The sequence below is a fragment of the Cyrtonyx montezumae genome, unplaced genomic scaffold, assembly GCF_038088225.1.
Source record: "Cyrtonyx montezumae isolate F1298 unplaced genomic scaffold, pur_monq_1.0 scaffold_37, whole genome shotgun sequence".
NCBI classification, from domain to species: Eukaryota; Metazoa; Chordata; class Aves; order Galliformes; family Odontophoridae; genus Cyrtonyx; species Cyrtonyx montezumae.
The window spans coordinates 547450-564126 of NW_027072042.1; the positions used below are offsets into that span (position 1 = coordinate 547450).

Here is a 16677-nt window from a genome sequence, read left to right on the forward strand (position 1 = left end):
TCTCCCATCTTGCCAGCACCGGGCTGTTCTCTGCAGTAACCTTGTGAAATATTACACGTTGAGATGGAGGGAAGATAATTTGCCTCTGATGATTATTTTCTGAGCAGAAGGGGATGGATGGCTCTCTGCCTGGGTTAGCAAATATTTGTGACACTTCTTGCAGGGCTCATCTTTAATTTCTTCGTTGTTCTCCTCTCCATTGGCTTTCTGTTCGTGTTTGGGGCCTGGTGACCTGATCACAGAGCTGTTTCCTCCTTTTTGGCCCACGTTTGTTATTCCCACCCTGTCATTCTCATTCAAGGACTGGAATAACCCTTAGGCTGTCTGTAGCACTTTCACCCCTTTGTGTTTATGCCCTTCAAGTGCTTGCCGGGATTAATGTATGAAACAACAACAGATTGTTCTTCCTGTATTATGGGAAATGTTTATAGGGCTCTTCAGATTAAAATAAGTTAAAATCCTCTTAAAGATAGCTGCTTTTTTTTAAAATATTCTCCCTGTAAGAGAACTACCAGCAATGTATATCTGAATCCTTTAACACAGTGGTGGGACCCAAGAACCCGACAACGCAAAGTGAGCCTCTTAGCAACCGTAAGAGGACATGAATAATTGGGTAGCAGCTTATAAGCAAAGGAGCTCTGAAGCTTTCAGTCACAGGCATGTTTGAATCAGCATCAATGTTTTAATTGCTGTGCAGCCAAGAAGCTTCTCCCAGGCTTGCCTGCCTGAAGTGGAATGGTTTTGACATCTATTGCTTTGAATTACAGACCTATCTGTAGCGTGACACGTCCAAAACAGTACGAAAATGAATGTGAGTTTGGAAGGGATTCTCACAGGAGAAGTTCAGTCATAAAATCGTTGGATATCTTGGGTTGGAAGGGATCCATACGGAGATCATTGGGTCCAAACAGAGGACCACCCAAAAATACAGACCATGAGTTGATCTGATTCTCAGTGTGAGAGTGATGACGGTCTCTTCTTTCTAACAAGATCTGCATTCTGACTGCTCCATGCATGGGGCTGTGGCTTGTGGCCCTGGGAAATAGGGAATCCCTATGGTTTGTTGTGGTGTCATTACGTTTGGCAATGTGAGGTGTCACGGTGTGCCCACCAGGTCTGGGGAACACACGTGTGGCTCTCGTGGACCCATCCGGCACCTCAACCGTGAGTGGTTAGGGGCTGAAGTTTGGAGGGGGAGCAAGGGAAAGGAAGGGGGCCAGTTTGCTCCAGTGGGGACACTGGAGGCCTCTGTTTGGGTCTTAGAAGTGCCAGCCCACATCCCTCGAGCACCCTGAATTAGTGTCTCTGCAGTGTTTTTCTGTGTTGCTGTAGACTCTTGTGTAATGTTAAGGAAATCAGGCGAGTCTATAATTTATGAACGGGAGATGTATCGAATGTGACAGGGAAATCAGGAGGCACAGAACGAGTGTTTGTGAAAGGAGCAGGGGATACGTGGAAATTAGATGTAGGTCTTAATAGGACTGAAGTGTTGCAGAGCCGTGGGGATGTGGCACTGAGGTTGTGGGCACGGGGTGGGTTGGGGTTGGGCTTGGGGGTCTTAGAGGACTTTCCCAACCTTAATGATACTGGATGTGGTTTAAAAATGGTACATTGTGACCTTTTATGTAACAGCATTCCTTTCTTGGGATAGTGGTTTAATTGTGGGGCAGAACAAGACCAGGACATCCTTTCTGTCCCTTCCATACAGTGCCCATGTGCAAGCCTCACCCCGTACAGACACGCAATAAATTAATTTTCATTGCAGAAATGCTCTAATTACACAGTCCTCCTGCCAGCTTGGCACAGGAACACAAGCAAAATCCTGTATTTTCTTCTATTTTTTTTTTTCCTTTTTTTCCCTTCAGCTTCACCACGTTAATCCAGTTGGCAAACCTTTCCAAGAGCTGAAGAGCGTGCAGTGATGTACCTGCGTGGCACTCACAGGAGAGTGGCTCTGAGCACAGGGCCATCCTTGGGGTGGATGCCAAGGGCTGCAGTGACCTGGAAGGCACCCAGCTGGTGCAGCTCCTGTGCTGCAAGCACTGCCTTTCTTCTGATGTTCAGCTCCACGCGTGCTCTCGGTGGCAGCTGCTCAGTATTTGTGCCAAAGAGAGCCATTGTGGAGGGGGGGGGAGGCGAAAGAAAGAAGCACTTAAAGAGTTTTGTGTCTGAAGATAGATGGTGGTGGTGATGGCTAGTTCTGTTTTGAGCCTGGGTTTGTGATGGGACACAGCAGTGACGTTATGGGATCATAGAACAGCTTAAGTTGGGAGGGACCTTAAGGGTTGTCCGGTTCCAGCCCCACTGCTTCCAGTTCAGTGCAAGTTTTGAGTGTGTTAACTAACTGTGACCAAATTCATGGAGCTGTAGTGTTGGAAGGGACCCACCCCGGCCCCACACAGCACCCCAAACCCCAGTGCTATGGCTCATGACAGCTCGGGGCTGTGCCCACTGCCCTGGGAGCTGTGCCATGCACACCACCCTCTGGGGTTCAGGGCCTTTTCCTGATAACCAACCTAAAAAATCCCTGTGACAAAACAATTTTTGCTGTGAGTTTTGATGTTTAGTGGCCGATGCTGTGTAAATTAGCACTGTGCTTCGGGGCATCCTGATGGGTTCAGTGCAGATCTCTGCCTGCAGTTGCTGTGTCTCCGTAGCATCAGCCAGCCCACGGCGTAGGGCTGCAGCTGGATGATTTTTAAGGCCCCCTTTCAACCAAAGCTATTCTGTGATTCTGTGGAGGACGGAGGGCCAAAGCCAGGGCTGAGGAGTGGGAGCTGGCTGTGTTGCTGCTGCTGAGGTTGAAGTTGGTGATGTGACTGTAGGGGTGAAGAATGGAAATGATGGAAAGCAGGTCTGAGGAGTGCCCCTGCTCCAAAGGGGTCACTCAAGGGGAGCAGCCAGCGGGCAGAGCTCTGTTCCTGCAAGACCATTAATGGAGCCATTGATGCTTCGGATTAACCCCACTGGCTGCACAGGCCAAGTGTGGTAAAGGAGGATGTGTCACCAGGAGGATGGGGTAGAGCTGCTACCGAAACCACACGGAGCAGAGACGCTGGTCCAATGCAGATCTCCTTCTTGAGTCTGCATGGCTGGCACCCAGTTCCTTACTGCTCTGTTCCTCATCTCTTTGACTGGATGAGAGGTAATGGCCTGAAGTTGCACCAGGGGAGGGTCAGGTTGGATGTTAAGGAAATTTTCTTCTCAGAAAGAGCGGTGATGCACTGGTACTGACTGCCCAGGGAGGTGAGGGAGGAGGTTCATCCCTCTCTGACAGCTAACAATTGTGTAGTTAGATTTTAAGGGATTCTTAGGACTGTCAACAGCTGCAACAGCACTGAATGATGCTGATAGAATCAGAGAACCACTCAGGTTGGAAAAGACCTTAAAGATCATCGAGTCCAACCACGACCCAACCATACTGCCCTCACTCTAACAGCCCTCTGCTAAACCATGGCCCTGAGCACCACATCCACATGGATTTAAACACACCCAGGGATGGTGACTGCACCACCTCCCTGCAGAGCCCATCCCAGTGCTGAACGACCCTTTCTGTACAGAAGTGGTTCCTTACATCCAACCTAAACTTACCCTGGTGCAACTTAAGGCCATCTCCCCTCGTCCTGTCACTGTCACCAGTGAGCAGAGCCCAACCCCGCTCTCACTGTGAGCACCTTTCAGACACTGGAAGAGAGCAGTGAGGTCTCCCCTCAGCCTCCTCTTCCCCACACCACACAGCCCCAGTTCCTTCAGTCTCTCCTCGTAGGGCACACTCTCCAAGCCCTTCACAGCCTCGTTGCCCTTCTTTGGAGCTGCTCCAGCACCTCCATGTCCTTTCTGTACTGAGGTGCCCAACGCTGAGCACAGCACTCGAGGTGAGGCCTCAGCAGTGCCGAGCACAGGGGCAGGATGACTTCCCAGTGCTACCCTCTCACATCTCACTGGGAGCCCTCAGCTCAGAGGAGGGAACAGCTGACCTGGAAAAAGGAATGGAAGGAAGCAAGATGAGTGTGCTCCGCGGGGAACGCCGTAGTGGGATTTATTCTGGTCCTCAGAGTGCCATCATGAATGATGTTGTACTCATTTCCCTCCAGTTGTAACCCAGTCCTTTTGCTATCACGGCATCACAGAGCTCTGGGGGTTGGAAGGGACCTCCAGAGATCATGGAGTCCATTCCCCTGCCAAAGCAGCTCCAGCCCAGGGTGCACAGCTCGGCGTCCAGGAGGTCCTGAACGTCTCCAGAGAAGGAGACCCCACCACCTCTGTGTGCAGCTCCAGTGCTCCATCACTGCACTGGGAAGAAGGTATGCGTGGAGCCTGACCTGGGAAACGTTGGGAATCCCAAACCACGCAGCATTTCACTGCTGATGTGCTCCGGTGCAGGAGCAGCAGCAGAAGGCTCTGCCTCGTGCCAACTGCCTGAAACTGCGGCTGATTTTTTTTTTTAATTACTTCAGTTTTTATCAAAAGCAAAATCTGAGCGTGGCCAGGTGGGATTTAGCCCAGCTATACCTGGCAGAATCTGATTCCAATATTCCCAGGCTGCAAGGAAACCTTGGGCACGGAGCATGCAGCATGCACACGAGCTGCTTATAAATATATATATATATTTTTTTTTCAGAAGCAAATAAATTGATGTGAGGAACAACAAAAAAATACACAGTATTGATTTTTCTTTTCCTGTGGCTTTTGAGAGGTTGTTAATGCAGCAAGTACACGAGAGCACTCATCTGTCTGTCTGTGCAGTAATCTCTAATAAATTGACTTTCTGAAGGACCGTTTTTAGTCTGTAGGTTCGGGGACTTGATTTGTGGAGCAGATGATATCTCCTGGCACATAATTACTCATTTTAGGGTTGTGTAAAAGGTTGCAGGATACGTTTTGATGCTGAACATCCCTCCCATTTCTCATACAAGTTTTTCTCTGCGTTATGCTGTTGTCAGTGAGTGGAGAGGGTTTGGAGGATCGTTGGTGTTCATTGTTTGAAAGCAGTTTTTAGCACAGACGCTTTCCAGAACTCATTCTTGCATGAGATGTGGCATTAAGAGCGATGATTTATGTCCAAGGAGATGAAGTATTGCCTGGTCTTAGAGCCTTGGGCTGTGTGAGCAGGCTGGTAACTGACATGCACTGCGACTTTTTGGTTCTTGTGATGGGACAAGAGGGGATGGCCAGTGGAGCACCAGGGGAGGTCCAGGTTGGATATTAGGGAATATTTCTTCTTCAGAGAGTGATGGGGCACTGGAATGGCTTCCCAGAGCGTGTGTGGGGGTCTCTGTCCCTGAATGTGTCCCAGAACTGTGGGGATGTGGCACTGAGGGATGTGGTCAGTGGGCACGGTGGGGTGGGCTGGGGTTGGACTTGGGGATCACAGAATTGTAGGGGTTGGAAGGGACCTCTAGAGATCATCTCATCCAACCTCCCTGCCAAAGCAGGACCTGGGAGGGCTTTTCCAGCCTTCATGGCTCTGTGGTTTTCACTTGGTCTCTGATGTCCTCCTGAGGAGGGGGTGAAGTGCACGTCCTCCCATCCCAGCTAAAACAGATGTGCCTTGACTGTCCAGTGATGGATGGCCTTCAGAGCAGCCACCGAGCGTACCTGGCAGGCTTTGTCCTCACGAATCCCTCCAGCTTTGCATTTCTCAATGAGTGTATTCAGAACCACAGCTGCTTCTACTAAATGTCCTTTTTGTTTACGCACAAATCAATGGTATTCGTAGCAGCAGAGAACGTGGGCATTTTTCTCTCTTTCTTTCTTACCTCTCATAATCGTGGATCGAGGGCACTCAGTGGCTTTGCCGTGTGCCTTCCCCACACAGTTGGTAGAAGACAAGCAAAAGCTGAGATATGTTTTAACAACTTGGGCTTTATGACTTGGACACTTCGGAATGTACTCTTGGGGTGGCCATTTCTTGCTCTAAGAGGGAAGAGCACAGCGTGTGTGCCTTCTGTTTTCCCGTTGTCTGTAGTTTTCCAGTGCTTTCTTTTACGTCTCTCTTCAAGCTGTTGTCATCCACTGTTCACATTCACCTGTACTAAGGAGCACCACCACTGTTTGTCCACAGTCTCTGTGCATTGGATGCGTTATCTGGCAGCAGAGCGTGCAGTTGGCTTTGCTTTCAGTACTGTCTTTTTTCTCAGATGTCATGCAGTCATGAAGGTTGGAAAAGACCTCTCAGGTCACCGAGGCCAACCCCAGCTGTCCCCACTGCCTGTGTCCCCAAGTGCCACCCAAAGCCAACCTGCAGAAGATGGTATGGTGCTGGAATAGTGGAGGTCAGCATGCCGTGCAGAAGCCAAACAGCCTTTCCCTCTTGGCTGAAGGGAGATTGTCTGCTCAGAGCATCTGATGTGAGATATCAGATGAGATTACAGACTTTTAATTCTTACAAGTTCATGGCATTTCTTTTTTTTTTTTTTCACTATTAATGTGAGGTTTAGAAGGTGATGGCTTCCATAGGAGGGCTGTGTGGGTTTGTGTGGTGGGCTCTTTGTTGCAGTAGGCTTTTAGTAGGTCGAGGAAGCACACATAGGAGGCTCTCAAAGTGGGCCATGAAATCATTTGGCTTAGCTGTGTTTTATTGCTGCTTTGACAAATCTTTCTCTCCCCTCAGACTGTGGATCTCAAAGCAGCAGAAGAGCAACGCTCTGCCAGCGATGCTGCCTTTAAATAAGTTATGGAGCGAATTTAATCTGCGTTTGTGCAGAAGCATTTGCTTGTTGCAAACACTTAGCATCACAGAATCGTTAAGGTTGGAAAAGCACTTTGAGATCCCCAAGTCCAACCCCAGCCCACCCCACCATGGCCACTGACCGTGTCCCCAAGTGCCACATCTCCACTGCTATGGAGTGCCTCCAGGGACGGTGACCCCACCACTCCCTGGGCGGCCCATGCCAGTGAATCACCACTCTTTCTGGGAAGAAATTTTTCTAATATCCAACTTCTTTCCATAGCACTTGAGCTGTGATCCTGCTGCCAGGGGGATGATGGGCTCTGCGGGTGATGGGAGTGCAGTGGAGGTCATTTACTTGGCTTTAGCAGGGTTTTCCCTGTGGTCTCCAATATAATCCTGTATTGGTGTGGACTATGAGGTTTGTGGAAAATGGGTTGCAGAGCTCAGTGGTTTGATGTAACCTGAAGTTTGGTGGTTGTGTATGGCCCCTGTGAGGGCTGGTTTTGTCTCAGCAGCATAGTGAATGGGGTTGGATGCACCTTCAGCAAACTCATGGTTGGAATTTGCTAAATCAATGGAAGAGCAGTGCTTTTTATGCCCAAGAGGTGGATGTGAACTAGGAAATAGGGCTGGTGGAGACCCATCTAAAGAAAGACAAATGCAGCATCCTTCATCTGAGATAGGATCATAGAATCGTAGAATGACAGAAAGGTTTGGGTTGGAAGGGACCCTGAAGATGACCCGGTCCCAACCCCGTGCTGTGGGCAGGGACACCTCTCTGTAGCCCAGATTGCTCCCAGCCCCATCCAGCCTGGCCTCGAGGGCATCCAGGGAGAGGGCATCCACAGCCTGTCTGGGTCACCGCCCTCGCAATAAAGAGTTTCATCCTGGTATCTAGTCATCCCGATATCTAGTTATCCCATGCAAGAGGCTCCTTGGCATGCGGAGTGCAGTGAGATGCTGGGGTGAGATCAGCAGGAGCCTCCTGGGATGAGCTGGAGAAGGTACAGGGGGACCTCATTTCTGTTGTACCCGCAGGGAGGTTGTGGGTAGGGTGGTACGTGTTTCTCAGAGGTGTGGGATGATAAGAGGTAGCACAGTTTGATGGAGGTTACACATTGGGGTGGAGGGGAATCAGCCACAAACCCTGAACCTGTTGCCTGAGGAAACATGGGAATCCCCATTGGATAGGTTTCTAAGAACAGGTTTCTGAAGCGCTTCTGCCAGGAATAGCTCCAGTTTTGCCTTGAAGCAAGGAGTGAGACCGTGGTTTTTCCAGCTCTGCTTTTCCATAATGAGCCTATGGGAGTTCTACAAAGAACATCTCATCCATCTTTTCTTTTAAAGATCAAAAGCACCCCCGAACCAAAACAAGCCCAACCCCTCCAAACATTCCAAAAATACTCTGCACGTCTTTATTATTTGTGCTCCCAGAAGTGGTCAGCATCCTCCTTCAGGGCATCCAAGTCCTCTTGGTGAATGTCAGCATGCCGAGTCTGAGCCTGGTAGACGTGCCCACCTTGAGTTCAACTTGGAAATCACGAGAGGAGGATTTGTTACAGATCTTTGCTGCACAGTGAAATACAAACAGCCCTTTTTCACTCCCTCAAGAAACATTAAAGTCTATTTGGAGGAATGAGAGTGCAGTGCAACATTTAGTCATAAATTGAAGATTTCCACCGCCGTGTTGACTTGAAGCATATGTTAGAGAAACATGTCTCTGCTTTGCAGACAATTGTTGTGCTTATGCTGTGGCAAGCACATTTAAAATGGGCATGGAAAATGTGCTGCTGGGAACAATCCAGCAGCGATGGTGGGGTCATTTAGATGACTTAATAGGGCTTTTTTTTTTTTTCCTAGCTATCTGTATTAAATCAGTGATTCATATACATTATGCCAAGGGGAATTAATTGCTATTATATGGTATAAAAAAAAAAAAACACCCTGCCAAACCAAGGGCAAAAGTTTCACTGTTGTAGTATGTGAAATGGAGTTATGTGATGGGTTTCTGGAAGCATGAAATGGCCGTGCCTCTCACCCCGATCAATGGCCACGATACAGTGGAACAAAAGGATTTTGGGAGCAGAGGTTGGAAGGTTTGGAGGCTTTGACACGTTTGGAGGCTCTCCAAAACGCACAACAACTATCAGATATGAAATGTGTTCTCCTTGGCCTGGGTGCATCTCCACTGCCCGGATTTGCAGAGGAATTTGAGAGTTCAGTGGGTTCGGTGGTTCAGTGGGGGCTGAACTCCTGCAGTCCATTCAGGTGTTATGGTTGGAGGCTGTATAATATGGTTTATTTGTTATCTCTACAAGAGGAGCACTTTCTACTATTCTTGCTTGCAGAAACATACAGAGGGAATAACTTAATATACTGTGGTTGGATGCCATGAGGATGAGGCTATCTAAATGAGGCATCCATGGACAGGGCGGTGGGCTTGGCTCAGAACGTGTTCTGCCGACACATTTTCAGAGCTGTTGGAAGATATATTGTGGCTTCTTAGAGACAGAGTACATTATGGGTGCATGAGCAGAAGATGCTTTGCTTTGGCAGTGGCTGTTTCACGCTATTGCTTTGGAATATTTCTCACCCTAATCAACAGAGGGGAAAAAAATGAGCTTGGCCTTGTTGCTTGACTTTGGCCATATCCCGGGGAAGTTGCATTTTAAGTAGATGATAATGTGATGAGAGGAAAATGAGTGAGAGTGGAAACACGGTTGTGTAAAGGAGAATGGGTGAAAGATGCACTTTTACAAGCTGTTATAAGGAAAAACTGACATTTTTCGTGTGCAAAAACAGTAGTCTTCAAAATTGGAATCCTCGTGGCAGAAAGGAAAAGCATAGAGGAGCAGGTGGGAGGTGTACGGTGTTGGTTGTCTGTGACTGTCCAGTAGAGGAACTGGTAGATGTCATTCTGACCTCTAATTGGCCTTTGCACTGCTGTTGTTCTTCACATCAAAGGGAATCAAGTAGAGAAAAATTAGGTCTGTGGTGACAGCAATGGATAATGACTTCTTGAGGAAGGAGAGATTTGTACTGCTTAGTAAGTGCTCGGTAGACCCTAGTGAAAGAAATGTTGCCTTAACTGGATTGCAATTGCTTATTTAGAAATGAGTTTGTTACTGAAGAGTAATCAGTCCTTGAAAAACTGTGATGAACATTGGGAACACCTCGATGGGTAAGCAGTTACCCACCTTAAAATTATCTTTATTGCTATCTAATCTGTGTTGACAGGCTCAATAAATGACTTGATTGAGTGCAGGGATGCTGCTCTGGTATTGGCCAACGAGCGCGTGCTTTGGGTATGGTGGAAGACAAAAGATCTGATAAGTGGTTGGTTTGTTGCTTAAGGAAACTTTATGGACGAGTTAAAAAATTGTTTTTGTGAGTCACTTTTTTGACCTGAACTCCTTCTCCCAAGGCTTGGTACGGCAGGATGGGGAGTGTAAGCTCTTGACTCAGAAGAGTCACTGGCAAAATCATTTCATAGAATCATAAAGGTTGGAAAAGACCCAACCGACCACCTACCACCAGTATTACCCACTACACCACATTCCTAAGTACCACAAGACACAGGTTATACTGTTACATCAAAACAGTGATTGCAGCAATGTACCTTGGCTGATTTTTCAATTGGGAACGACTGCAGCAAGAGTATCTGTGTCAATACAACAACCTGCAGATTGATTTTATTGTCATGAGGATAGCGGAGAGAAGATCACACGTCTGCCTTCTGTATTAGCAAAACATCAAGAAGGGATCAAGGACTACTTTCAAGGTGTATTTCTGTTTTGACGTTTGCCTACAAGCCATCATGTGGCTTGACAGGACAGAGGATGGATAAAACCATCAGGGCTGGGGAGATGTGTGTGTCTTGCTCTCTTGTTTTATCTCACTGTCCCTAAAAATAGTATTCCATGTAACAAGTAAATATACTATTTTGAGAAACGTGGCTTTTGTTGCTGGAAATACGTGGTTTTCCCCAAGAGAAAAGAGTTCCCTGGGGAACTTCATTGAGTGGGTAAATGAAAGGAGTGTCAATGAAAACAGGGTCTGGAACCCAAACGTGACAGTAAGTTTTGTGGACACCTTCTTTTGGTAAATTTATGGTACAGTCCCTTTTTACTACAAGTGTGTCTTCTTAGAAAGACTTTGTGAAGCTTAATTGTCCCAGGAGTTGGACTCGATGATCTTGGATGATCTTCGTGGGTCACTTCCAACTTGAGGTACTCTGTCATTCTTTGCATTCTGGATGACTAAATCACAGAATCACTGAGCTTGGAAAACACCCCTCAGATCCCCAGCTCCAACCCCAACTCATCCCTCCATGCCCGCTGACCGTGTTTCTTATCAATGCTGATGCGTGCTCAAGTTCTGCTTGTCCTCCCGTTCCCACATTGGTGAGACTGTGAACAGCCATCTGCTCAGCCAGCTCAGAGAACAGCAGAAAAGGGTTATTTTTAACCCAGGTGTATCTTGGCTGATTTTTCTCCAGTCAGGCTTGCTGATAGCTGCAGGAGGGCTGTGCTGGTAGCGAGGCACGGGGCAGTTTTTGAGGGAGGAAGCGGAGGAAGCTCTATGAGCCAGCGCGGCTGCTGGGGCTTCCTGCAGCGAGGTCCACCTTCCAAAATTACTTCTTTCCATGCCTTTCTTTCCTGCTCGGTGTTTCCACAGATGTTTTGGGCTTCCGACTCCTCCAGGTGGATCTAATTTGGTATTTTGCCAATAACTTTGGTTTCTCAGGGTTTTATTCAGTTTATTTTTGGACGTGTCCCGAAAAGAACTGAACTCTGGTCTGGATGAAATACCTCCTCTCCCTGCTCCCAGCCTAATGCCTTTGAGCTGCATTCAATTATTCACCATGTGAGCAAAGGTTATATGAGAATGGAGCTCTACTGATGCTCATCCTTATGTCTGAATAGATGGTCTGTCATATTCTCGTTAATCCCTCTTTTTTTAGAAGATTTGTAATAGAATGTTATTCTTGGGTTTGTTTGCTTGTTTGTTTTTTTTTCAGTAGGGAAGAAGGTCAAACTTGAGGCTGCTATAGTTGTAAACTTTAATTTTAGTTTTTAAAGTGGTCACTGCATTTAGTTTTTTTTTTTCCCACTGAAATTTTCCTATGTTTTCTTATAGGGCAGAGGTAATGGCCTTAAGTTCTTCCAGAGGAGTTTTGGGTTCAATGTTAGGGAAGGTTTCTTCTCTGAAAGAGCAGTTGGGCACTGGCACAGCTGTCCAGGGAGTATGGGGGGAGTCACCGTCCCTGGGGGTGCTCCAGAACTGTGGGGATGTGGCACTGAGGGACACGGTCATGTTGGGATGGGTTGGGCTTGGGAATCATAGAGATCTTTTCCAACGATTCCCTGACTTTGGCTGTTCAGTATTGCCAGTGGGTGTAGTAAATGCTTTCAGTTAATGTTATTCTTAGATAATTAACTTGCTTTCTCTTGACTGCAAAGTTGTCTGTGGCTTAATAACCTCTAGGTGTCTTAGAAAGTATAAATTGCACAAGAGAGAATGACAAATCCGCAATTCTGTGGTGTTGTAAAATGGATGAAAACAAGGAGGTGAATGACTTCAAGCATCTATTTCTGTGCCTTTGAATACTTATTCCTGTCTAGAATTAAAATTGTGTTCGATACAAGGACACAGCCCAGCACATGGGGCTGTGAGAGCTGGTGCTGGTGGTGGTGCTTCGAGGCTGAAAGAACATGGGCATAGCAGCACCTGGGGGCTGCCTGGAGCAGGCTGCCCAGAGAAGTGGTGGGGTCTCCTTCTCTGGAGATGTTCAGGACCTGCCTGGACACCGAGCTGTGCACCCTGGGCTGGAGCTGCTTTGGCAAGCAGGTTGGACTCCATGATCACTGGAGGTCCCATCCAACCCCTACAGTTCGGTGATGCTGTGGAAGGATGTTCATTAAATAATCTCAGTCAGTTGAATTTTATTCATTGGAGCTGAAGAACCTTTTTGGTTTTGCTGAGTTGGAGTGCCCAGAGGGTTGAACACGAGAATTCTTGGATGGTTCTTTGGCCTTTTGGCTAAGACCAACGTAGTGTTGTGTTGACCAGTGGAACAAGACTTACATACATCAGGTGCCTGAGTACCTGCCTTCAACTAAGCATCTCTAGACCTTGTCCAGTGGGATTTTAGCTCTTAATGGTTTTCTGTTCCTTCTGAAATCGTCCTGGTGAATGTCCTGATAGACGGCCATAGCATTCAGTCAGTATGGAAGGTTTTTGAGGTGGAAAATTGTCTTGGGAGGAACACTGTACAGTGTCATCCAACTGAATAAAGTCATTTCCTCAGCTGAGAAGGCTGTGTTTGTACCCTACAGCACATCAGGCACTTGGTGAATGTTTTTATCTTCATTTGATAAGTTGTGGAGTATGTTTTTAAATGAATCATGCTAACACAGCATTACCGTAACCATTTGCAGCCTACCAAGGTGAGTTTTTTAAACAATGGGTTCTAATTAATTCTTAATCGATTTCATAATCCGTGTTCCCAGCTCCTATCTCTGGAGTCTGATTTTTATAGAGAGAGGAACAAAAGCAATGGATAGAAAAGGATAGAAATGGATGGAAATAGGACAGAAGAATAATTGTGAGATCGTTGTAATGGTGAAAAGAAGCAAATTTAAGTATTGGTCATAGCAGAGGAAGATAGAAATAAAATGAAGAATGCTCTGCTTGCTTGAAATACTGCTTGGAGTTGGTGAAGGTATTAAGTAGCAAGTTTTCTTACTCATTAGCCACAGTAATCTTACAAGGAAATGTTAAAGGGTTTAAACTTTTTTGCACCAAAAACCAAATGGGAAGGAAGGGAGGACTTAGGGAGCGAGCTGTGGGAGTCCTTTGTTGGGTTTCTTTGCTCAACTTGATAGAGGTGAATTGCTTTAAAAGCTAGAGCATGTAATCTAATAATTAGGAAATTAGAAGTTAATGGGAAACTTGAGCACAACATATTCTCCTTCAGTTAATGAATTTATTCAGCAAGCTGCTGCCACTTTGTCTCTGTGAAGAAGGCTGTAGGAAGCTGAGAGCAATGAGCAGGAGCTGCAGGAGCCCTGACCCTAAACCAAGGCAGCTTTCAATTTGCAGAAATCCAATAGATGAGCAAAGAAATTGCATTGTAAGACAGTGGCACCAGTGCCCAGGGGGTGGTGGGGTCCCTGGAGGTATTCCAGAACCGTGGGGATGTGGCACTGAGGGACATAAGCAGTGGGCACAGTGGGGTGGGTTGGGCTTGGGGAATGATTCAATGGTTCTAAATATGTGGTCAGGAGAAGGTTTAGCAGCATCCAGAGCCTTTAAAAGCTGAAACAAGGCAAATCCCCTCATTACCAGCAGCCCGATATCATGGTAATTCACAATGCAGTGTTCCTATTTTATGGCCACCCTGAGCTCCTCACGTGCTGGGTTTTCTTTCTTGAAAATACATTTTCCTTGTCTGAACGTCTAATAAATGTCTTCATGCTTCTGCTCAAAGGCCTGGGTGGGGATGGGCTGTGTTCCTCTGCCATAGCAGGTGCTGTGTTTTGAGAACATGGCATCCAGGGCTGCAGATAAAGGGAGAGGAGATGTGGGTGTGGGACAGAGCAGAGGAGTGCAGTGAGGGGTTTGGCACAGCCTTCATGAATCACATTTTTGCCTTGCTCCTTTTCACGTGCCAAAGTGAAGAGATCTGTACAGAACTTGTTGCTGGTACTGATTTGAGTGGTTTATCTTGAATTCTGACCGTTTCCCAATGCTTTTTTGAAAGCAAGAGAAGGGCAGCAGTGTTTTGTGGCCATAGGTAGAAGGACAGCCTCCATCTCCCAGCAGCAACAACACAGGATGTCAAGAAACCAAATTTCTTTGACTTCTGGTCAAGAATAAAACAGAAAAGAACCTTAAGAAGAACCCCACAGGGTGAGTCTACCGAGTATGCGTTGAGCTGTACTATATAGGGAGGTGCTGATGCTGTTGTATCTAAAGACCCAATAATGGGGTGAATGGGAGGCAGGCATAGCATTTCCATCTGTTTACAGCTGGAAAACAGTGGAGAGATGAAGCTGCTGGATAATCCCCCCCCTGAAGGTCACTGCAGAGCTGCCCTGCTAAACCGAGCTGGAAATACAGGAGGGAGGCACCACTCGTGCATTCAGCACACGTGGCACACCTCTGGGGGACCACTCAGCAGAATGGGTGGGCTTCTACAGCCACAGAAATGCAAAGATGTAAAAATAATCAACTCAGAAAAAAAGATGGCAAGACTTGGCAAATTTAGCTACCGAGGCAGATCTGCTGACTGAAGTGGTGAGGGTGGAGGCATCTAGATTCAGTGTAAAATGGGTGGCAAGTGGGATCATCGGTCCCATAGGTGGGCACAGTGAGGACTGAGGACACTGGAGAGGCTGCAGCTCTGGGGAGGGGGTTGCACCCAGATTGCTTCTCTTGTTTCTTTCTCACTGCAAAAGGAATTGCTTATTTAATTTGACAGAACGTTGCCGAAGCTTTTGGAACTGAAGCTGCAGCCCACGTCTTCTTGATAAATGGCTGTGTGTATTCCTGGAAGGAAGTTAAAACAGGGCTGTGTTATATTTGGTACCTCCTGGAGCACTGAGGCTACTCCGAGTACAAAATGTGCTCCAAGAGAGACTCATTTGCCAGTGCCGAGCGTGATGTGATGAGATTTGTCAAGTCGTTGTTTCTGCTGGAGCTCACTTTGCCTTTCCTCTCCCTCCTGGAGAGGGTTTTTTTTATGTACTGTAGTTATGCCATTGAACTGGGAGGCTGTAAAAGAAGCCAGAAACCCCCCAAAATGTGAGAAACCTCCAAGCAATGCACACACTGTGTTATAAGGCAGAGAGAGAGAGGGTGAGCGTGTGCACATGGAGTCAGTAAGGCTGGAAAAGGCATCCGGGATCCCCAACCCACCCCACCATGCCCACATCCCTCAGTACCACATCCACACATTGCAAACAACTCCCAGAGACAGTAACCCCCCACCAATCCCTGGGCAGCTGTGCCAGTGCATGGCTGCTCTCTGGAGAAGGAAATCTCTCTAGTATTGTATAGTTAACAGAATAAACAGTTGAAGTAGTACAGTTATCAGGATGCATAATAAGAGAGGTTATCGTGGTGGAAGGGAATAATCTAAAAGAGATGGAATGCTTACCCATGTGCCAGGAAGTGGAAAAACCCCAAAGGGAGCAATATCCAGAATGAGATCCTTCCCCATTGGTGGTCAGCCCTTAAATGAGGTCTAGGAGAGGTGGAGGCAGGCTCCACCCCTTCTGGTCACACAGGTGAATTGCCTTCATCTTTGCTCCTGTGGCTGACTCAGTGCTTGCCTCAGACAATCACTCAGTGGTTCAGGCTGTGATTCAGCAGTTCCCATACAATTAGCCAACGTGACCCTCCCCTGGAGCAAGGTGAGGCCATCACCTCTCGACCTTTCGCTGTTTCCCAGGAGCAGAGGCTGAGCCACACCTCAACACAACCTCCTTTCAGACAGAGATGTCCAATGCTGAGCAATTGGTCATCACAGCATCAAGATTACCCAGGAGTTTGGGCTCTAGCAGTGTGTTTTTTGGCTCTATTCTAAGGATGCCATCTCCAGTGGCTTGCTGGTGTTTCCCTGCAGCGGGGGATCCCAAGAACACCAAGAAGAGTGAATGTATCTCTCCCTTTCTTCCATATTTCTCCTTCATATGAGCCCTTTAGTATTGGGGTGGTGAAATAAGCTGACTCAAAATAAATACCTCTGCATATGTTCAAGGAGCATCTACTTTTATCTCTTTAACTGTGCCTCACCTATACCTTGACCTTGAGTCACCGACCCTGGAGGTGTTCAAGGAATGTTTAGACATTGTTTTGTGGGTTTAGAAAGAGCGATTGGTGATAGGTGGATGGTTGGACTGTGTGGTCTTGGAGGTCTCTTCCAAACTTGGTGATTCTATGATTCTATTGGGAGCAGCATGGGGGGCTGCCCATGAGCTGTCCCTGAGTAGTGCTCA

The 16677-nt window shown here is 47.2% G+C and overlaps 1 protein-coding gene across 2 annotated transcripts in view; it reads left to right on the forward strand.

Annotated features, from left to right (window-relative positions):
• The window catches only part of FAM168A (family with sequence similarity 168 member A), a 147395-nt gene that overhangs the window by 22552 nt on the left and 108166 nt on the right, over positions 1-16677 (forward strand). The gene's annotated exons all lie outside the window — the stretch shown is intronic.